This window comes from Sturnus vulgaris, chromosome 20 (assembly GCF_052056855.1).
Source record: "Sturnus vulgaris isolate bStuVul1 chromosome 20, bStuVul1.hap1, whole genome shotgun sequence".
NCBI lineage: Eukaryota > Metazoa > Chordata > Aves > Passeriformes > Sturnidae > Sturnus > Sturnus vulgaris.
In genome coordinates this window covers 8157114-8180286 of record NC_142262.1, presented here as the reverse complement: position 1 = coordinate 8180286, position 23173 = coordinate 8157114, and the positions used below count along the sequence as shown (strand labels likewise).

At 54.8% G+C, this 23173-nt stretch overlaps 1 protein-coding gene across 8 annotated transcripts in view; it reads left to right on the top strand.

The window, feature by feature from the left end:
* The window catches only part of SEPTIN9 (septin 9), a 134062-nt gene that overhangs the window by 86214 nt on the left and 24675 nt on the right, over positions 1-23173 (top strand). Inside the window, exon 1 of one of the 8 annotated variants that reach the window (XM_088176655.1) lies at positions 10691-10813. The exons of 5 other annotated variants lie outside the window; for them this stretch is intronic. The gene's annotated coding sequence lies outside the window, so the exon portion shown is untranslated. Of the gene's footprint in view, positions 1-10690; positions 10814-12081; positions 12312-21411; positions 21443-23173 lie in introns of those variants that run through there. 2 more of the 8 variants (XM_088176653.1, XM_088176654.1) reach the window with 2 other exon arrangements.

Genomic DNA, 23173 nt, shown 5'->3' with positions numbered 1-23173 from the left:
GCATGGCAAAAGCCATTTTGTCCAACAGGAATGAAAGATGTCTGAAATGAAGCATTTTTCAACACCTTAAAGTTCAGAGGTTGATGATGCTCTGGCAAATGTGAGCACAACCTTGGATTTATGTTTAGTTTTTCAGCCCTTGAGAAGATGTCCAGGGTTTGTCTGAGTCAGGTGGTCTTATCAGGTGTTCTGTGTTATTGCCAGAGTCAGAGGTGGAGGTGAAAAGGGATTTGCAGCAGCACAGAACTGGGTGGGGCATGAATCCCTTGTTATCATGAGTGCTTGACAGGCCCCCAGCCAGCCTGGTCCCTTTGGGTCGGGTTGTTCTGTTGCTGTGGATGTTCATTTACTGGAGTGTGTGTGTGTGTCAAGCTTTTCTTTGATGCTTATCCATAGTACTTTAACTTTTTATAGTGGCTCTGCCTTCCCCCCTTTCCTCCTCTCCTGCTGCAGATGGAGTGGGACAGACATTCCTTCCCTCTTTCAGAGAAAAGCTCAGCTTGTGGAGATCTCAGAGTAAGAAGATTAGATGGGAATCCAAAGGGATGTGGTGCCTAGGAGGAGAGGGCAGTGATAAAAGTTAATGAAGTGGAAGCTCCTGAAAGGAGTTTTCTCACCCACAGCTGTGTGGTAACTCACAAGTCTTGAATTGTAGGGCATTGCTTTCAACTCCAGCTCAAATGCACCTGGGGTGTTTCATGTGGGCTGGGTGGGTCTGGAGGGACATCACAGGAGCTGCCCTACCCAGCTGGGGCTGCAGCCCCTGCCTGTGTTTGCTTCCCCTGTGTGTTATGACTCTGGGTGGGGAATTTCACTCACTCTGCTTGGTGATCTGAACTCTGATCTGGGAGTTTGTGCTGATGTCTGCTGATGCACTGAGAAGTTGATGTGCTCTGGACCCTTCTCTGAAGCTCTGGCACATGGAGGTGCAGGATGAGTCCCTGGTTTCGGGCTCTGAAGGTACAAATGTGCAGGCTCATGCTCCATCTCCTGTGAGATGCACTCAGGGCACTCACTGGCAACTCCCCCCCATCTGCAGTGAAAATCAGTTCATGAACCAAGAGCCAGGAAAACACTGAGGAGATGGCAGGAGAGCCTGGTGGGGACCCTGCCTTGCTGTCCACTGCTTTGTTGTCTTGGAGGAATCCCTCTACCTACTCCAGCTTCTCCTTTTGTAACAGGGACCTGGTGAACGTGGCCTGGGGTTCAGTCCTTGCATTGGGTTCTTTCTTCTTCCAGGTTCAGCTGGTGATTAGGAATTAGCTGGTCCTGCTCCCAGAGGTGCTGTGGGATTGTGCAGGGTGGGAGAAGCCAGTGCCTCTACAAAGGGAGGACCCGAGCTGTCCAGGAGGAGAGGGATGTATCAGGTGTTTTCTGTATCAAAACATTGCCAGTCTACCTTGCTCGCTCCTAAATTTGAAAAACTCGTAGTTTGAAGAGGGAATAAGGATTTGGAAGGCAGACTTTGGATGTGTGGGGAGCAGATGTGGGATGGATTGTGCTTCCTGACTGATGAGTGTTGGAGGCTGCTGGCACTGAGGGAGGAGCAGGAATATTTGGATGCTCTTTGCCTCATGTCCTCTTGCCCTGCTTCCATCTGGTGCAGGCTGGATGGAGAATGGAGATTACCTTGGAATTGTCCACATACGTCCTGGGAAAAAGGAGTAGATCTGAGCAGCTTTTCTGATAAAACATAATTGTTTAGACAAACTCTGGCTGAACTTGCTTCCTCCTGCATCCCAGTGTGCAGATAAACGGGGTGGAAGTGGGAGGCCAAGTTCACAGGCTGCTGGGGCCCACCCGGGGGTCACACTGGCCTCGAGACCCCCTGTCCACCCCCTCTGGTGGCCTTGGAGAAGATGAGAGGATGCAGTTGAGTGCTGAGGATGATGCCCTGGCTTTGGGTAGTTCAGTGCTCCGAGATGTGATGGGAGCCTTGATAAGGCAGCACATCAGGGGTGTGGGTGGTCCTGGGGGCAGCTGGGAGTCCATCATGGTCTGGCTGCAGGGGCTGGACCTTGGCTGTGTGCTGCTCTGTGGGATGCAGGAGGTGGATTTGCTCCAGCCCTGCTCTCTCCAAGCCTGGTAGTGCTGGGTGTAGGGTGGTGGGCAGGTCTGTGCCCCTGAGAGGTTCCTGACACGGCAGTCAGGATTTGGGTGGCATGTGGCCACTGCTGAGGTCTCCAGGAACTGCTTTGTGGAGTCAGATGAAATTTGAGATCCTGCCATAACACTGATGTTCCTCCCACCATTCCTCAGGGAAACAGTCCTCCTTGCCCTACTTTGTGTAGTAAATAAAAGTTTATTTACAGCCCAGGAGTACACGCCCTGAGGTTGGGAGGTGAAGGGTTCCTGCAGGGCCCTGGAGGAGCTCTGGGGTTTCCTTTCTTCTTCGTGGCTTCAGTTCCTGGGCAGAAAAGTCTTGGGAAGGAGCAGCCCTGTGAGTGGGAGCTCAGGGGAAGCCGAGCCCTTTGCATGGGCTTGGGGCATGGCTTTGTTCCCCCATTCACAGCCCTGGTCCCTGCCTGTCACCTGGAGAAGAGCTGAGAGGAGATAAGGAGTGCTCACAGGTGCCCCGTGGGCTGGGGCAGCCGGGGACAGCAGCAGGAGGTGAGCTGCCACCCATCCGTGCCCATCCTTGGCTAAGGGTGCTGTGGGGCTGGGGCTGTGGCCATGGGGCTGAGCTCTGCTGGGCTGGGGGGGTTCGGGGGGGCTTTTCCAGCTCTGCCCTGGCACTGTCCAGAATTCTTCTGCAGAGCTTCAGGGAATGAGCATTATCCTCTTGGAGGAGTGGGAAGGGTCTCTTTGGGGTTATTTCAGCCCATGTGTGGGACAGATTATTTATGGGCCAGTCTGAAGGGCAAGCAAACCAAAGCCATGATTTGGGCTCCACTGAAAGAGCAAAGCTGGGAAAGCTTCAAATTGTGGCTGCAGAGACAAGGGGGGACATGGCTGTGGCTTTCTGCTGGGGACCAGTGTTGTGTCCCTTGGGAGAGGCACAGAGAACATTGTTTGGAGTTTCTGCTTTTCCTTCTCATTTTTCTGACATGCAAGATTAATTGCTTTCTTTTATTGTCCGCAGCAATATTTATTTTGCTGCTCTGCAGCAGCAGGGACTGGATAGGTTTCACAAACTGAATTTTCCCTGGACAAGCCCCTCCTCTGATTTCACACTCCCAGCTGCCAGGCTTGGTTTTAAAACAGTTTGCACCGAGGCTGAAAATGTTTGAAGGGCAGAGCAATGCCTTGCAGGAAATGGCTTAAGCTTCCTGCTCCCAAGATGGTGTGAGTGTTAAAACAGAACTGGAGAAATATTAGACATCCTACATCCGGCCTGGCTGGGGAGGGTGACCCTGGGGTGATGGGATGGAAAGCCTGGACACCCCCTCCCCCTGCTGCTTGTGCCTGGCAGCTTCCGGCAGGACGAGGGTCCCTGTGGGTCCCCCTGACCCCAATCCCCCTGAATTTATGGGGCAAAAATGGGCAAATTGTTTCCTGCTCTCTGGGCTTTGCTGTGTTTTGATTTTGAGGGAGATGTGTGGGGAGAACTGGTCGAAGGTGTGGGGCAAAATGTCATTAGAGTGAGTTTCCAGCAGAGAATGGGAGCTGGAAAAGCAGTGGTTCTGAAGAAATGTTTGCAGCAGTTTATCCCCCAGCCTGAAGTGGAAGGTGAGAATCTGGGATGGCTGGGTCTGAGCTGGTCCCGTTTGTTTGGAGCAGGACTTTCCTTACCCACCCGTCAGTGGAAATCACTGCTGAGTTCTTGGCTTCACCAGAGAGCACGGAATCCTTCCAGCACAGATGAATTCCTGCTTGGTGCCGGCTGAGCACCATCTACCTGGCCAGGCAGGGAATAGCAGCTGCTGCGTGTCCCGGACAGACGGACAGGGCTGGACAGAAATGGGGAAGGACAGGCAGAGATGGGGTGCTGTGGGCAGGGAGGAGCTCACTGGAGCTCTGGGGTGGCTGTCACACCTTCAGCTCCCTGGGGATTACTGCCCTGGGAGTTCACATCCCTCTCCAAACCCTGGTTTGCTGGCTGGAGCGTGGAGATTTAGGGAATTTTATTCAGAATGTTATCGGTTGGATTTAAAAAAATATCTGAGCAGTGTCTGGGAGTCTGCAGGTGCAGGGGGAATGAGGTGAGGCTGTGGGCAGAGCAAGAGGAGTGTGGGTCTGAGCTCACTCACACTCACTTCCTCCAGCAGTCACTGAGAATCCTAAAATTGCTCATAATGGAGGAAAAATTGCCCTGGTGCAGTCACTGAGAATCCTAAAATTGCCCATAATGGAGGAAAAATTGCACGGGTGCTGGGAGCTGAGTCCCTGTGGGAGGCGTGCTCCAGCTCCAGGAGCAGCAGCAAAGTGTGTGGGTGCATTTTGGGGCGGGGGCACCATGAATGGAGCATTATGCTGTGCTCAGGCACCCTCCTCCCAGCCTTTCCGCCCTGACCCTTCCTTTCCTGACTTCCATGTGGGATGGTGGCGGCCCCGGCTGCTCTGCGAGGATCCAGAGGGGTGAGTCCCATCCTCAGGGGCAGCTCTGGGCCTGGGGAGCTCAGGGTTTGATGCCCACCTCTCCCCATGGCACAGAAACCCCTAAACCTGAGCAGCACAGCCCTTGGGGCTCGGGGTCTGGCAGGCACACCCCGTTTGTTTTCCAGGTTTTTCCATGGGGTGCATTTCCTGGGAAAGCTTTGGCCGGCAGACCCGGGGGAGGGGAAGATGAGGCTGATTTAAATCCCAGAAGTAATCACAGCTGGCTGAAAGCTGTGTCTGCAGCACATCAGAGGTGCCCAGTGCTCCTGGATAACGTGCTGGAGCCGGGGGAGTGGGAGCCAGTCCTGGGCTGCCAGTGCAGGGTGTGGGGGGCAGGAGAGGAGGGGCGGGCTGCACCAGGCAGCTTTGGGGCTGTCTGGGGGCAGAAATGCAGTTATTTGCCCTGGACTCATCCCCGTTGGCCTGTGGCTACCACACTGTGCAGGGACCAGCAGGGTGCTTGGACGTGATGTGGGGCAGGGGATGTGTGTAAAGAGGCTTTGCTGCCCCGAAAGGGTTTAGGGCTGCTTTTTTCCTCCCTGCTCCATCAGCTGGTGAATCAGATACTCATGCAGCATCCTTGGATCCACAGGGCTCCAGGTGGGGTGGAGGAATGGGGGGAATCCAGGGGAAAGGGAACATCCTTCCCCAGGAGTGTCCTGGCACCCTTCAGGCATCTCAGCAGCCCCAGGTGTGCTGAGCAGCTGTGGTGCAGCTGTGGGGCTGCAGGAAGGAGCAGTGCTGCTGTGTAATCCTGCATGGGGGATTTATTTTTCTTCTCCAGGCTGGCTGGCCCTGGGTCTGCCCCTGCCAGCCCTTCCCTCCGTGTCACTGTGGGTCAGGGTGTCCCTGTGTGGGATGTGCCCTCCTTCCCACGGCTCCCACAGAGGGACACGGAGCCCTGGGGCTGCAGCACTGGCAGAGGCACAGAAAGGTTTGGGAAGAGCTTTGGAAAGGGCTCCTTGAAAGGCTCTGCTCAGGGCAGGGGGCAGTGCTCGTCTTGCTGAACCACAGGTCTGCAGGGAGGCCAGAGCTTGTCTTAAATCTTCCTTAAAGCTGAGATGAATGGGTGATCTGGAGGCCAGGGAGTGAGTTTTAGCCAGTCTCTGTGAGACTGTGTGGGGTTCTGCCTTGCCCTGATGTGCTCAGAAGGAACATGGATTGGGATGGGGAGGGCAGGGACTGTGAGGGGGGCTGTGCTGGACCTGCCTGCATCCCTCAAGGGATGGATCCAGCACCCAATCTTTGCCTCAAAATCTGATTTTCGCTGTTGCTCTTCATCCAGAAAATAATTTTCCACTAGAGCTTTTGCTTGAATGGTCCCAAGCTCTGGACTGGGGTCTTAAAGCCCTCAGTGCTTTTTCTTCAGGTTAAAAAACATCACTGATGGTTAACAGATTCCCAAGTGTTCTCATGGGGTTGTGGGGGGACCTGGAACACTAAGAAGAGGCTGAAGCCAGCAGCACTCTGTGCTCTCAGCTTCAGGAGTGTGTCAGACATGAGAGCTGCATCCTGCAGAACTGAAAACCTCAAACCACATTGGGGCCCATGACCTTTAAGCAGCAGCGAGTGTCCCAGAGCAGAGCCTCTGCCTTTATCAGATCACAGCCAGGGAGGAGGCTCTGAGCTGAGCTGGGGGCAGCAGAGCTGCCCTGCTTTCTCTGGGTTGGTGTTTGGGGTCAGTGGGGCTGCCCTGCTTTCTCTGGGTTGGTGTTTGGGGTCACTGGGGCTGCCCTGCTTTCTCTGGGTTGGTGTTTGGGGTCAGTGGGGCTGCCCTGCTTTCTCTGGGTTGGTGTTTGGGGGGCAGTGGGGCTGCCCTGCTTTCTCTGGGTTGGTGTTTGGGGGGCAGTGGGGCTGCCCTGCTTTCTCTGGGTTGGTGTTTGGGGGGCAGTGGGGCTGCCCTGCTTTCTCTGGGTTGGTGTTTGGGGGGCAGTGGGGCTGCCCTGCTTTCTCTGGGTTGGTGTTTGGGGTCAGTGGGGCTGCCCTGCTTTCATGAGGTGATGGGGCTCAGCTTGGGGGTCACTTGGTGCTAGCCAGACTGAGATGAGGGTTTGGGGAGCTGGTGGGGAGCACAGCACCATTGCTGTGAGGCAGCATATGCTGTTCCCTCCTCGGCTGCTCATGGGTTTTGCAGTCTGGAGCATCCCCCTGACACTTTCTCTAGTTCTTGTAGGAAATGGAGACAAGGCTGGGAGGACCCTTGGTGTCCTGTGGGTTTGTGTCCAGAAGAGCTGCCCTGTGTAAGATCTCCAGGAGGTATGACCTGCTGTTACTGTGTTAGGTTTTGGGTGCTGTAAAGCTGAGGATTAGGTGTAACAGAGCCAAACAGGTACAAATGAACCCCAAAAACATGCACCAAGCATGCATGGCAGCTCTGAAATATTTCTTTCATTCACACCTGAAGCTAAGCTCTGCTTTCTTCGAGGTGGCTGCCCCCAGCAACTCCTGTGATGGTTCCTGATACTCCTTTGAGAGCTGCAGCAGCAGCTTCTAATTCAGGTCTCTCCATTTCCCCAGGAAATGCAGCCACCTGCCCCCCATGGCTTCTGTCACGTATGTGTGGACATCTGCCCTTGGTCTGAGTGCTGGTCCCAGTCCATGTAGTGCCCTGTAGGGTGGATGGTGATGGAGACCTGGGTGCAGGTGCTGAGTGCTTCATTCCCCACTTGGAGTGATTGTGGTGCAGGTCTGCCCCAAAGCATCTCTCAAATACTGCTTCATCCATCTATCTATCTATCTATCTATCTATCTATCTATCTATCTATCTATCTATCTATCATCTATCTATCTACTGCAATCTCTTGAGGAGTATTACAGCCTAATTGGAATTAGGTGCCTGAATACCTTTTAGGATGTGTCTTGGCTCTCCTGTGCCTCTGAACCCAGCCCTGCCCCCTCACCCTGATGCTGCAAGGGCATCAAACCCCAAGATGTGCTCCGTCATGAGGAGTGGGATGATGGGAGCAGCTGGGGTGAGGCAGGAAGAGGCAGGAAGCCCTTCTCAGACCTCCCAGGAAATACTAACACAGCTTCTTTCATGGTGGAGCCCATTGCAGGCAGACGTGGTGTGACAGCTCAGCACGACTGACTCAGGAGCTGATTTGCTGTAAACACCTTCTGTATTCAGTAGGGTGAGGTGTTTCTCCAAAGAGCAGGTCAGGACATGGCAGCTCCAGGTCTTCCACCCCACCTTTCCTATTGCTCTCTCCAACAATTAGGCAGCTTGAATCCATCCAGCCGCTCATTTAAACTCCTCTTTGAGCTGCAGGATGTCCTGTGAGATTACTGAGTACTTGAATGAGGGGCTTTCTGAGCTTGGCAGAGGCTGAGCAGACCCCAGAGAGCTCCCGTGCTGGGGGAAGAGGCTGTTGCCAAGTCGTAGGAGGAATTCCCACGTTCCTGTTCCTTCCTGCTGGCTGCCAAACGCTTGTCCTGTCCACAAAAGCTGATGTATTTGGTAGGATTTAACCTTTGCTCATAGAAGTGAATAATGGAGATCTTTTACTTTTGGTTTCTGGGTGTAAATTCACAACTCAGCGCTGGTTTTGCATGCACAGCACAGACCCACGGTGGGAAAAAACGGAGGAGGAACAGAGGGATTCTTCACTTGGGTGAAGTCCTCTGGAGCCATAGCTGGGAGCTGTAGAGAATTGCTCCTCCCTTCTGCCCTGATGAACCCCCAAACCAGGCTTTAGGTGCCAACCAGACCTCACCATTTCAGCAGAAGCACAAAGGCAGCCCTGTGGGATGTGGAATTTGGGATTTCTCACGCCCAGAGTTGCTGCAGGTCCTGCCTGGACAGACAGACAGGCTCCCACATTTTCCCTGTTGGCAGCAAGCACGTCCAAGGGGTTTCAGGGAGGAGAAATGCTCCTTTTTGTTGGTTCTTTTCATGCTTACAGCAGAAGACACAGCTAGCACTGTTCAACTCTGCCCTGGACCCTCTTTTTGTTCTCCAGTTTGTGTCCTGTGGGACAGCCCTGGTGACACTGGTGCTGGTGGCTGCCAGCAGTCATGTCATCAGCAGCACCCAGAGCTACTGAAATGGGGTGTGACCACAGCTGGGCACCTCTGTGTGGGGCTGGCCTGGCCTGGGGGAGGTGAGAGTGGCCCAAAGCTCAGCTCCCAAATCTGGGCAAAGAAGAAAAATGAAAACCAGCAGGTCCAGGCATGGCCTGAACTCATTTTTGGAGGACATCATCCACGTCCCACAGGTGGGATCAGCAGGAGGGAGCCCTGCACAGGGAAGAGAGGTCTCTGAAATCCCATGGTGAGGGTTTGGGGCATCACACAGTTCTGACATGCTGAAGGTATTCCAGCAGATCCCCTCCTTGCTTGGTCCTCCGTGTTTGCTGGTTGGGTCCCTTGGTGGAGTTCCAGAGGGACTTTGCTGCTCCGTGGCTGCTTGGCACAGAGAGGTGCTCCCACCCTGGAGCAAGTGTTGGGTTGTGCCATGCTGGGCAGGGACAGGCCATGAGCCAAAGCCCCACATCACCCTGCACCCAGCAGTGAGCCAGAAATCACCCTGATCCAGGTCAGCTGTCCTTCAGGGCAGTGTGTGGCCTCCAAAAAGCTGGAATGAGTCTCCAGTGCTGCTCCAGGATTTGGTTCTAATTAAAGGGACACCCATGTAGGTGACCCCGGGGCACTCCTCCCCATAGGGGTGGGGAGAAGCTGCTGATGGATTTGCTTAGGAGTGGGCTTGCAGTGGGACCCTGGGGAAGCAGCATGGAGAGGTCCAACCTTACCAGTGTTTGCTGTTCCTGAACCAGCAGTTCCTTCCTGGAGCTAAAGTTCCATGAGATCAGCAGAATCAGGGGTAAAACTGAAGTCTTTTTTTTGCTGTGAGCATGTGGAAATCAGACCCACAGATGGATGGGAATTGGAGTAATTGCCCCCAAAATTACAAGGTGCTGATTATAACTGCAGCCCGTGGCATTGCAGCTGGCCCAGGGGTTATGGCTCTGGTCATAACCCAACAGAATTCTCTTTTCTTGCCTATCTGTGTAAATCTCTGCTCTCCCATCAGTGCCTGCCCTCAGCACTCCCTGAAAATTGCCCAGAAATTCCATCTTGGTGCAATTTAGGATACGCTCCAGCCTGCCCCGAGCACATCTGGTATCTGTGATATTAATCACAGCATGAACACAGCCAAGTGTTAAACAGCAGAGCCCTCCCACCTCCCCCCTGCAAACCAGCCTTGTTTCCATGCTCCAGCAATAAAATGAACCTTGCATTCCCGGGCAGGCGGTGATCTGGCAGGAACAACTGCTGTGTGGGATGAAGGGATGAGGAACACTGAAACAGGCCAAGAAACCATGTGCTCCTAGGACTTTCTGAGATCCCTACGGTGTTTGAAGCTATTTTCTAGCCCTCCTCATTTTCTGGATCTGTGGCTGCTCCTGCTGCGTCTGCAACTGCTCCCTCTGCCCTGGAATTTTGTGCTGAGGCCTCGTTGTTTTGGGTGTAAATGCTGCTCCCTGTTTCCAGGAAGGTAAACACCCCTCCCTCGCCCTGCTTTGCCGTGCAGATATTGAAGTGCTTTGCCAAGCAGGGGGGAGATGTTGTTTCTGTTTTGCAGATGGGGGAGAGGAGTTGCAGAGGCTGCTGAAAAATCCATGGGAATCTGCTTGCTTGGAGGGGGCTTGTGGTTTTACTTCATGACACTTAGTGGCTTCCCTTAGTGTTGGGCAATGAGCAGGCAGGACTGGCACAAGGGGTATTTTTGCTCCCCTTTTTCTGGGGTGACCACACGGCAGACAGTGGGCAAAACCCCACCAGACCACGCTGGTCATGTTGCCTCGAAAGGGGAGCCAGGTTTGCCCCCAAATTCCCCAGTTTGTGGCTGATTAAAAAAAAAAAAAAAAAAAAAAAAAAAAAAACAAGAAGAAAAACATACAGGAAAAAAAAATAAGAACTGTGTTTTCAGCACAGTTGGCCCCTCAACCACTGAGGTTGCTGCGCTTTCAAGGGAGGCAGCCCCAGCTCTGGTGCCTGGGAGGAATGGGGGGGCGAGAGCTCTTGTGTGGTGCCTTTGATGTTGGAGGCTTTTACCCGCGTTACCCGGGGAGAAACTCGAGTGCTTTTCATGTCTGGTGGTGAGGGAGGCAGAGAGCCAGGAGGGATCTGCTTTGTGAGACCTTTTCGAAGAGGATTGAGCAAAACTTTTCAGAAGTTGAGGGGAGGTTCTCTGGGTCAGAAGCTGAAATAGGTGCTGAAGCATCCTTGGCTCTCCTGGACAGGGTGCATTGTTCTCGTCGTCATCCTTGGCTGAGTAAGTCTCTGCTTGAGCTCTCCCCAGCCTTAGGGAGTAAAAATCTGTGGCAAGGGCTGTGCTGGGGTTTCCACAGCCATGCCAGTGGGGATTGGTGGAGTGGGGAAGCTGAGCATGGCCGTGCAATGAGGGCGTGGGGGTTTGAAGGGTGAGGAGGGGGAAAACAGAGCAGTGGCTTAGCAGGGGAAAATACCAGGGACGTGATGCAGGCATTGTCACAGGGGGATGATTTGTCAGTGCCTGTGCTGAGGGAGGAGGCAGAGCCGGCTCTGCCACTGCTCAGGCTCCTGGTGGGGTGAGATGTGCTGGGCTGAGCAGGCAGAGAAGGGGACAGGGGAGCCACAGAGGGTGACACAGGGTGGCAGCAAGCCTGGCATGATCCAGGAGGTGGGGGCTGCCTGGGGTGTCAGCTGCCAGCAGAGCAGGGCCCCGATGCAGACAGACCATCCTGAGCCAGCTCCTGCAGCCCTGTGGTGAGAAGGAGCCCTGGCTGCTGGCAGTGCCAGGGAAGGGCAGGGTGCTGCCTGTGCTGGGTCTCTGCTGAGTCTGGGGGCCCTGCCCCAGCCAGAGGGGCCAGGTGTGGTTTGATGTGTGCAGGTGGTGGGAAGGGGCTGGCACAGCCTCACCAGCCTGGCAGATGTGTGGCTGCAGGGCTCTGCAGCTGCATTGGAGATGCTCTCACGTTGCTTTTGGCAAATGCATTCCTGTGCCATCACAGGGAGTGTGTCTGGTGACATCAGGGAGCTCTGGCAGCCCAGGGTAGCCTCTCTTCTTGGTTTCTGCTCGGGAAGTTGGCTGTGAACTGATGTGGAAAAAGAACTTTCTGGTGTTTGATGGTCCCTGATGAACACTGGGGAAAAGCCACCTCCTGAGCATCCCCGTGTGCTCTGGTGGGTGCAGGGCTCCTGTGCCCAGCTCTTTACTGTGCCTCTCTGTGCCTGTGTGGGAAGTGCTCCCCAAAAACAGCCTCCTGCTCTCCCCATCTCTTGCCCATCCTGCCCCATCAGTTGCAGCAGCCCCCTGAGCTGCAGCCTGTGCCCAGCACACACATCCCCTACACACTGTGGGGTGCACTGGGATCACCCAGAGCCATGGGGACAGCTGTGTCAGTGTGAACCTCCAGGAACTGTTCTTTCCCTCTGTATCCCGGTGTCTCCCCTCCGTACCCCAGTGTCTCCCTGTCAAGCAGCCCTTGGAAGCAGCGGGGGCTGCAGGAAAGGCTTCACGCCAGAGGATTTTAGGCTAGGCTTTTTATATCCATCCCAGTGTGACCACACTTCATTTAGGGAAGGAGCATCCGGGACGGATCTGGGCTGACGTATTCAGGGCTGAGACTATCTGGGCTCTGCCAGAGCAGATCTGGGCCAGGGGAGCAGCTGGGATCCAATGGGGCCGGTGCTGCTGCCCTGTGCTGTGACTTGCAGCACACACAGAGCTGCTCATATCGGATTCCTTGGCGATTTCAGCGGTGTTGTATCCGCCCTACTGTAAATAGCAGGTCAGTCCATCTCTCCCCTAAACCCTGCTCTGGAACCACGGGTATCCAGCCATCCACGAGCTGAGCAGCCGTGTGCCCTGCACACACACTGGGCTTTGCTGCTCCTGCTTCCCAGGGTCAGCTTACAGGAACAACGGAGTACAGGAACAGCCTCCCACAGCACCAGGCAAGTTTTGGGTTAAAGTTGCTTAATTTTATTGAATTCCTGCTGCTGTGGATGGTGGGTTCAGTGGGGGAGCAGGCTGGTGGTGCAGGTCTGGGGTGGGAGGGGATTTTGTGCTGCTGTTGGACATGTGCTGGCTGAGAGTCCTGAGTTTCCTGGTGCTAATTAATGACTGTTGGTTGATGGACTAAATTCCCCTTGGGAGATAGGTGAGCCAGGCAATGGGGCATTTGTGCATGCAGACAATGCTGGGCTGAACTTTGGTTTTGACACAAGGTAAAAATGCAACAAAAGCAAGAATTGTGATTATGCAAGAACCCCTAAGGGCTGCTGCCTTGTCCAGGTGTGATTCCAGATTGTAGGATACAGCATCCAGGAGGAGTGCAGCTGTCCAGAGTGTGTGCTCCGCTGTAAGGGCATCCTGAGTGCAGATAAGGACATGCCATGACAGATAAAGTAAGTTTGGAACACTGGAGGACTGCACTAGCCTGGGAGCTGTGACGTCTCCCATGCTGCTGTAGTTGCCATCCATGATTTCCATGTTGAGATCACAATCCCTGTGTGGCCGTGGGGTTTGTGGGTAGCTCCGTGGTGGGGTTTGAATGTGTTTGACCCCGGAGCCCCTCAGCACGAACCCTCTCACCGGGGTGTGCTGGCCATGGCTCGAGGTATGCACATGTGGCAGGCTCTAATGGCTTGGTGGCCAATAACCCGGCAGCAGCAGTTCCTGGACTCCTCTCCATGGGGAATCCAGACTTCCCTTCTCTGAGCACGGTGGAATTTTTATAGCCTGTGGTTTTAAATGCTGTGATTTCCGTATGGCCCCGACACCACATGCAGCCCTGTCAGAGCTGAGCTGGGGCTGGGTGAAACACGGGCTGGAGCTGCTGCTCCTTGGGTAAAGTGTCTGAGATTTGCTCCAGTACAGGGGAAAGGGAAGGCTGGCTCTCCTGGGGTTGAGCCTGCTGTGTGCTGTGATCTTATGGCTGAATTCAACTGTGCTTTATTTCATTTCTCCTCTAAATTTGTCAGGCTTTGTGGAGTAGAGTACAGTAAAGCGACCTCGTTTGTTAAAAAATAATCACCAAAATGGGAATGAAAGAGTTAATCTCTCAAATACAGCTCAGTGGCATCCTGGAAGTGTCTGTCCAAAAATCAGGAGGGCAGTGGGCATGTGGCATCCCAATGTGACAGGGTAGAGGGGCCAGGCTGGCAAGCCCCACTTGGCACAGGGACGGAGCTGTGACTCGGGCAGGGACGTGGCACTGTGGGATGAGTGCCTGGCTGGCAGCTGGGAGGCGAAGGCAGAGACAGTTCATCCTCATCTCGTGGGTGTGAGCACTGTCTGCCTCCCAGCAGCGTCCCTGGCTTTGTTCCCTGGGGTCCCTGTCCTCGTGGGGACGAGGCAGAGTTCTGCCATTAACACTCTGAAAATCTCTACTGGCTCATCCTTATCATCCCCAAAATACCAGGCAGTGCTGGGGTGCTCACAGCTCCCTCACTGTGATCTCTAGGAAGGGGTGCAGCTGGTGGGAATCAGCAGTGGTGCTTTCTCCAGCCCCTGAAAACCACTGCCCAGGTCTGGCTGCTCTAGGGATGCTTTGGGGCCATCAGATTTTCCAGGCTGGGACATCCATGTCCCTGTGGTCCTGCTGCAGGGATGCTGCCTCTGTCCAGCCGCCTCCACCCAGCTCTCCCTTCTCACTAACTTGTGGAAAAGTGATTTCCCTTCCTGTTTTCTGGCCCCTTCTCAAACTCAGACTGGGTTAACTCTTGCTGTAGATGCAAAACTTGCTGGAGGGCCCTGGTCAGGCGGGGCTGTAAAAGCCACATTTTCTTTGGGAATCGGATTAAGGCCCCTTTTTCCTCGTGCTGGGCGGATGCGGTGCGGGTGACATGAAATCTCTCTTTGTCCTGGATGGTATTTCTGGCCCAGCTGCAGTGGGTTAACCCTTTGTCATCCCACACAGTCCTGGTGATGAATGGCCCTTTGCTAAGCAACAGGGACCTTTTCCTGGGGTGGAAGCACTGTGGGGGCACTGTGGGCTGTGTCCTCCCCCTGCCCAGCTGGGGGATGAAGTGCAAAGCCTCGGTGCCTGGCTAGAGGACGTGTCTGTGGGACAGAGACCTGCCCTAACTCTGCTTCCTGCTGCCTTTCTTTGCCATTTTTAGTGTCTCTTTATTTCCCAAGATGAATGGATGGGAATTTGCACCCCAGTGCTGCAGTGGTGCCAGAGACGTCTCTGTGCTGGGGCAGCCCCAGGCTGCTTGGATGGCACAGAGGGACATGGGTGGGAGAAGGAGGGGACAAAAGTGACAGTGAGAGCACAGGCCAGGCCAGCTGGAGGAGCACAAGAGTTGCCTGTGTGCTCCTCAGAGGGCACTGACCGTGTCAGTGATGCTCCCTGGGCACCACTGCCCAGCCTGCTGTGGCACTGGGCTGGGGCAGGAGCATCGCTTTTCCAGGAGGGCTGGAGGGCTGGATAACCAGCCAGGAGCAGGGTGATGGCAGCAGAGAGCATCCAGAGGTATCCCAGGAACCCTTGGCTGTGGTGCCCAGGATCCAAGGAGATGTCTTGGTTTGGTACTCGGTGCTGGGATCTATGGCCAAGCAGAAATGGAGGTCATTTCACAGCCATGCTCTAGAGTCTGGTGGCTGCGGGCATCTCACACCCTGGGCTTGGATCCATTTTACTTTGTTTCCCCCCTGTGCTGCATTGTTGCATCACCTTGGATCCATCCACTGTTGCTGTGAGCCTGGCTTGGCTTGTTTGTTTATGCAAAAGCCAGATGGTAGCAGGAAACATCCCTTTCTGGAGGCCTGGAAAAGCTGCCAGGGGCACACAGTGCTGTCTCCCTACAGGCTGATCCTGTGCTGTTATCAGGGAGCCTCCTGATAAGAGCAGAGCAGGGATTTCCCCCGAGGGGGTCCTGGACCGTGTCAAAGTGGCATCAGGAGCTCCCCAGGCCTCCCAGCAGTGGGGGGAGCGCAGCCCACAGGCCTGAATTCTCCCCGTGTCCCTCTCCCTGCTGAGTTTTAGGACGTGCTCACCCCATTGCCGATGGAGGGGTGCCACCATCTCGCAGACCTGACCCAGCAGCAGATGGGCACTGGGCTGGACTCACTGCCGGCATCGGGATCTGCAGGGAAGCCACGCACTCCCCTCCCACCCGTGCTCCTCCTCCCCCCAGCTCCTGACCTTTCCCATCAAAATACAAAGCTCTATTATTCCGAGCAAGGCACCTCCATCCGAGGAGACAGCTGGCGCTGCAGCAGCTTGCTGGGGATGGCTTGTTATTAATTAAGCTGCAGGAGACAACCCAACAGCTTGAATGGAGTTTTCTTTCTTTTCAGGGTTAGGATGCCCTAAATTCTTCTTTACCTCCAAACGGCGTTTATAGGTTTAAAAGGGGCAGCAGACAAAGGATGGAGGAGGGCCCATTATGTGCAGCTTGCAGGGACGTGTATCCCTGCACGTGGCCTGCAGGGACTGTTAGGACACCCCAGCAACTTCTCTGCAGCTTGGTTTGTACCAGGGGGTTGCTGTGACCCCCAGGGATGTCACTGCCTGGGCATCTCCCCATCTAGAGGGGAGATGCCACTTTAGTGTGAAATAGTTTAAAAACTTGAACAAGTTTGGGGTGACTCAGGTGGTCGAATTTTTCACTGCCTTCTGTTTTCCCTTGCAAAGGTGATTTATTTTCACCAAACTCATCCTCTGACCCTGCTGCTGGGTCTGCTTTGACTGTGCTGCTGGTGGTGAGAGGGGCAGAGGTGGTGGTGGAGGATGCTGGGGCTCTCTGAGGTGCTCCTTGGTGTGTGAGCTCTGTGTAGGCTCCATCTGCTCTCCACAGGGCAGGACACAGGGGTTTGGTGAAGTGGGGCTCAGAGATGCTGGTGGGGTGAGGTGCAAAGTTTTGTTTTACTCCTTTTGGGGGTAATTTGTCCTTTGTGATAATCTGTGGGGGTGCCTGGGAGAGCAGGTCATGCCCTTGAGGAGGAGGAGTGAGGATTGCTCCTAAGCAGCCAAGTGTGTTTCCTTGGGCATGGCTGGGCTGTGCCATCTGCAGAGCTGGCCTTGACCCCAGGATTTGAGCATTTTGGTGCCAAGGCAGACCTGCCCCTGCTGGGCAAAACCTGTGCTCAGAGCTGAGGCCATGGCAGTGCCTGGGAAATGCTGAGTGTGCTTTGTGTCTGTCCAAACCAGCACAGCCATGCCCAAACCAGTGCCTCAACCAGTGTCGCCTGTGAGGGAAAAGGAATTTAGGAGGAATGGGGCTCTTTCCTGCTTTTTCCAAGTATTTGTGACTGCAGAGTGTCTTCCTAGCAAAACTCTTGTGGGAAATGGTGGATTGCTCAAGCAGGGTGAGGAGCAGGCGCTGCAGATGCTCTGCAGGAGGAATGTGCCAGAGGAAGGGAGGCTGCTGCAGGGACACTGCTGGGATGTGACACCAGGACCCGAGGCACTGCCTCCCCAGGGAGGGGGTGACTCACGCCAAGGACACTGTGCCAGCTGCTCGTGATGGCTGGTGACAGCGTGTGAAATAATTCCTTCCTTCCTTCCTGGAGAGTGGGAGCGGCCTGGAGATGTCCAGGAGGAGACTCTGGGTTTTGGTGTGTGTCCTGGTTTGAAAAGACAGATGTGCTAGGGAAGAGCAGGGCCTTCCTTCCCTTGAATTGGAGCTAAGGTTCCAGTGGTGCACATGAGAGGTATGCTAGGAAAAACTGTTTGGGTGAATCCTGCCTCCAGCAAAGACAATCCCATCCATGGAGTTGTTTTTGCTCAGGGACCAGGCTGCACCTGGTGGGTGATGCAAAAGGATGGAGAGACCTGATGCATACCCCAAGGAAATCTTGTCTTAGGGTGAAATATCTATGTGTGGTGGAATCTGGGGCAGTCCTGGGTGTAGTGTGGGTTCAGCAGAACAGCCACAGTGCAGTGATGCTGGAGGGTCTGGATGCTGCTCCTGGGCAGGGCATGGAGGGGTGGCTGCTCCTGTGCTGCCTCAGGGTGTCCCTGAGCTCTGGAGGGCTCTGGGATGTTCCTGGCAGTGCCTGCTCCCCCTGTTACTGCTGCTCCACTGCCCTGTGTCTCCAGGGAGATTGAAGCCACCAAGGAGCTGGTGGGATACCAGAGGTGTGTCTGACATGGGCTGCTCAGAGGAGCTGGTCACTGACAAAATCCAAGGAGCTTAAAAGAAAAAAGCTGCATCATCTATGGACTTGGGAGTTCACTGCAGCCAGAGGGGAGGAATTGTCACTGATCTGTGGGTCTTAGAGATGTTCTGGGGAGTTACCCTGCACATGCTGAAGGGACCATGGTGGCTGCCTGCCAGAGCCCTCCCTGGGTGGTAACACTTGCAGATCTGCACTCAGGCTCTTAGAAAAGCTTTGGGGTTGATTTTAGCTGCTTCTGACATTGGGGGATCCTTTCTGTTCCTGCTAGAGGTGTTGGTGTCTCTTTAAGTACTAAAAAAAGTTAAATTTTGGTCTTGTGATCTGGAAGCTTGTGTCCTTTTCTCGGTCATTCTACTTTCCAGAGTTTACTGGTGCTCTACCAAGGTCTCTGGATGTGCTTTTCATTCTGTTATTGATCTGAGATTATAAAAATAGCTGGCAGAATTTCCATCTGTCTGTCAAAGTCACTGGGGACTGGCAGGTAGTCAGCATTGCAGCAATATTGAAAGAATAAAAATTATGTCCTAAGCCCTAATGGTGCACTTTTAACTGGGGATTGCTGAGGTGCAGTAATATTGGAAATGTCCCTTCAGCATTCCTGAGAGAGAACATGTCCTGCTCGTGCTGCCTGTGCCCAAGGGATTTGATGTTTTCTTAAGAGCTGGGCAGCTTGGGATGAAGTGAGTTTCTTGGCAGGTCTGCCCACAGGCTGGGGAGTGCTGGGGAAGCTGCCTGCATTTCCAGACCTTGGTTATTCCTCAAAGCTGGGGATTTATGGTTGGAGCTGGCCAAGGGCAGAGCATTGCCTGGCACAGGGGAGGGCTGCAGTGCTGCTGGGGGACAGCCCCACTGCTGGGCAGCTTTCTGCTGCCAAGGACTGTGGTTGGGGTTGTCCCCAAAACTCAGGGACTGCTGAAACCCTCGTTGGTGTATCCCTGAGCATCAGTGCTGGACCATGTTCTCCAGTGGGCCCTGCAAGCCCTGAACCGTGTGGCTGTGACATGGGGACCTGCTTTCACCTGCAAGGATGTCCCATAAAGCATTACTGGCTGGATTGTGTAAGCCAGGCCAGGAATCTTCCTTAATATTTCAGATTACTTGCAAGACTAAAAGTTGGATCTGTAGTTAGTTTAAATCCCTTGATACAACTTAGAACAGCAATAGGCCTTGCTAGAATTGCTCCTAACTCTGATTAGGCTTTTTTTTAAGAGGAAGAACAATGAGCTTGTGATTTTAAAACCCCTAATTAGGGGATTTGGATCCAATTCTTGGCTCTGCTGTAAGATTTCTGTGTGACCCTGGGCGAGTCACTTAATCCCTCTCCAGTTCATCTGCACTGGAGGGGTGAAGCTGCTTCCTTCCTCTGCCTGCCAGTCCTGCCTGTGCTCAGAGCCAGAAATGAGCACTGGGAGAAGTCCAGGCACGGCCCTGTTCTCCTTGCAGCAATGGAGATGCTCCTGTAAGAACAAACCCCAGAGTCTGGGCTGTTTGTCACTCTGTGAGTTGTCACTCTGTGCAAACAGTCCAAAGGCACCAAGAGCCATCCTGGGGACCAGCAGTGCCCCCAAAGCCCTGCTGCACTTGCTCTGAGGCCAAGGATGACACTTGGTTGTCCTTCTGAGCTGCTTGCTCACCACCTGTTGCTCCTGGGAAGGAGGAGATATGAGTTGAAACAAAATATTTTCTATTAATTAATCTGGGAAACAACTTGTACACAGTTCCCATGTGCCCTAATTTTTTCCCTGAGGGTAGTGAGGTCCTGACAGAGGGTGTCCAGAGAAGCTGTGGCTGCCACATCCCTGGAACTGTCCAAGGCCAGGTTGGACGTGGTCTAGAGGAAGGTGTCTCTGCCCATGGTTGGAATTAGATGGCCTTTAATGTCCCTTTCAACCAAACCAGTCTGTGTTTCTGTGAAATATCTTTGCAGAGCCTCGTGACCACGAGGAGAACTTTTCTATGGTTATTTTTATTCCCTCACAGGCAAGACTAAAGTATGCTCATGATTTCAATCTGAAAAAAATTAACTTGGAGGAGCGAGGAGTTGATTCACGTGGCTGAGCAGGCCGTGTTCACCCCTTTGCTGGTCTCAGTTTGGGCACATGAACCCTGTGCTTGACTCCTGCACAGCCACAGGTGTGGTCAATTTAATGGCAGGGACAGGAAACCATCGCACCTGAAATCTTCTCTTTACTCTTTGTGCAAGCACAACACCTAAGTGATCCCAGCACAGCCTTTTCCTGCCTTTCTCCAACTAAAACAAGGCTGGAGTGACTTGCAAACAGACCCAGCTGCTACTTGTGCAAGCCCGGTTTGCCATCTAGCATTGGATTTTCCTGGAGATTAGAGAGATTAAAACACTAATGCCCATTGATAGGGGTTAAAGCTCTAATAAGTCATAAAAAGTGGTGTAATCTGGCAGAAATCTGCACACAGCTGCAGCATAAGCAGATTGAGGCTGAGTTTCCTTCCTGGGTGCTGAGTGGATGTTTCTCAGAAATCGGTGTTTGTGGTACTTGCTGAAGTGGAGGGATGTGAGTCTTGCATCCTCCTCAGCACCCCTCGTTTTCAGAGCAGCCTATGCCAGCCTTGCTGGGCATCACAGAGCACCCTCTGGAAGTGGAGAGGGAAAGTGACAGCCACGCTAGAGCCACAGGCAGGAGACAGAGCAGGGGTGGCTGTGGTGACACTGGCACAGGTGGCAGGGCTTGCATCAAGTGCAGGAGTGTGGCAGAGGCTGGTGATGCTGGTAACAGGCCCAGAAGGGAGTGCAAGTACTAGCCCTGGGCTTGCAGGCTGTGCAGGGGCTGTTCGTGGGAAAGGGAGTCCTCTGGGTGTTGAAGATTGCAGATGTGCACATCTGTCTTAACCCTTTCATCACCTGCGGGCCTCTCTCTGGGAATGCAAATCTGAGAACTGCAGGGAACAAGTCCTGAGGTCATAGGGTAGGTCAAAGTAACATGTCAGACCCAGGAGCCTGAAAGAGGGAGGTTGGCTGTGACAGGAGAGTCCCACCAGCACTGCTGGACATCACAGAGGGGTCTCCACCCCACATCAGGGTGTGTGCTGGAGGGAGCAGGGCCAGGGGGTGCAGCTTCCCTCCTGTGGCTGGCCCTTCCCTCTGCTGGTGGGAGAGGGCTGGGGACATTCTGGGATCAAGGTATAAGGCAGGAAGGAGTTGTGAGACAGCTGATATCTTCATTCAGCTTCACTGACATCATTTCAGAGAGCAGCCGTGCCCGTGGGGGTAGGTTGATATCTTGTCCTGGCAGATGTGTGATGCAGCCCAGACATCTTCAACAGCTGCAGAGCAAAGTGAGCCCGCGCTCACACCCACCCGCCACTGCTCTGGGGCTCTGCTGGAGAATTTCGGGATGCTGGGAAGCAAAAAGCTTCCCTGGGCTCAGGGACAGGGATGTGGATGAGAGCCTGGCCCCCTGGATGAACTGGGCTCCTCTTGCAATGGGGCTGCCCCGTCTGTCCCAGCCTCTCTCTTTCCCGTGGAAGTTTCCCCGCACCTCCTGCGTGGAGCCGGGGTGGGACGAGCCCCCAAACTCTTCTTCCTCTCACCCTTTGCGGGCCCCCCTGGGCCGGGGGGATGGAAACCGCCCGGGGGCGAAGCAACTTCCCGGGAAGAGGCTCCATCCCCCCGGGCCCGGCTGGAGGGGGAGGAGGCAGGGTGATGGGGGAGGAGGAGGAGGAGGAGGAGGAGGAAGGGCGATGGGGGAGGAGGCGGAGGACAGCGCGGGCGGAGGCGGGAGCCAGCGGCTGCCGGAGCCGCCGCCGCCGCGGGTGAGTCTGCGGTGCCCGGGGGCGGGGGCTCGGCGGGGAGCGGAGGGGGGATTGGGGTGGTGGGGAAGCGCTTTTTGGGGGGGAATTATCCTGGGGAAGGGGCTGAGAGAGCGGGGTGGGGGTGCCGGGGTTCCCAGGGAGGGCAGCGGGGCAGAGCGGGGCATGGCAGGGCAGGGGCAGCGGGTGCTGCGGGGGGGCTCGGCCCCTTGTGCCACCTCTGTGCCCCACAGGAGGGACTGCTGGGACCGCCTGGCCGCTCTGCCGGCATTGTCCGGCACCGATGGAGAGCGATACATCAACCCTGCCCTGCCTGGGGGCACCCCCGGTCCCCTGCTCTGCCCTTGTCCCCTGCTCTGCCCCGGTCCCCTGCCCTGTCCCTGTCCCCTGCCCTGCTCCGGCTGCTGCCCCCGCTAAAGGGCTGGCCGAGCGTCTGGGGCGCAGCTGCCTTCGGTAAAGAAAGAAAACAACAGAAACAAACAAAGAAATTGAATAAAAATCCCTACCACCCTACCCTTCAAAGAACAAAACCAAGCGAAACAATGTTAAAAGGGGAGAAAAAAAATAGGGGGAAAAAAAAAAAAAAGCAAGCTGAACTGCGAGCCCGAGGATGTGAATCCCTCTGGCTTGCTCCTTTATTTGCCGTAGCTGCAGTCAGTGCCTCGTGGGATGGGGGCATCAGTCCCGGGTGCAGCTCGGCTGAGCGGGCACACAGCCGTGCCCGGTGCCCATTCCTGGGGCTTGGCCCGGCTCATTCCTTCTGCAGTGCTGTCTGGACAAGCTGAGTTTGGGGAGCGCTGCCTGGCTCTTTGTTTTCACAGCGCTGAGCTCTGCAGAGCAGTGGTGACAGGAGTGAAGGGTGCTTTCCCTTGGCTGGGGGCTGGGGAGGGTCCCCATGTCCCTCCTGTGCTGAGTACCATTGTCCAGGCTGGTGGGCAGGGGTGGGAGTGGATCCCATCCTCAGAGCCCCCATGGAATCCGTTTTGTGGGTGTCCTTGGACCCTGCTGGGCACAGACACCCTGAGCCTGTCTGCAGGGAGCAAGGGCTGTGCTGGCCACTGGCATGGGCTACATGGGGCCTGCTGATGGAGCAGCTTCTGCTGAGATGTGTGTGCAGGAAGGTTCCTCTCAATGGGGTGTTCCCAGTGAGGGAGGGCTGCTCTGGGGTCAGCCTTGCTCCAGCTCCAGGGAAGAAGCTCCGTACAGAGGGTGATCAGTGGGGCCGCATGGCCAGAGATCTCTGCATTCCCAAGCCGAGACTTGGGGTTGCTCATGATCATCTCCTCCTTCTTAAACGTGGGGGAAAACAGCTTAACAACTCTCTGTAGGTTTTTGCAAGTGATTTAGAGCTGCTGTCTCACGTGGTTGGAGGAATGAGAATGTCAGACTGTGGATTGTGCTGCCAGGGCTACACGTGTCCGACTGGGGCAGGGTGGTGCTCAGCCTAATGGTCAGTCTGGTGCTCAGCCTAATGGTCAGCGTGGTGGTCAGCCTGGTGCTCAGCCTCACGCCACATCCAGGAGCCACGGGCAGCAGTTTGAGGTTGTAGAGCTGGCACCATGGTTTGACCCTGGCATGGGCTCCTGCATCCCAGCCCAGAAACACCGGTGACCACTCTGGTGTGGTGAGCAGAGCCTGCGGCAGCTGGAGGGGTTGAGAAGGGAAGGGAAGCAGTGATGGGCAGCCCTGAAGCATCCATCTCTTGTAAATAGGAGAGGCGGGAGGGTTGAGCTG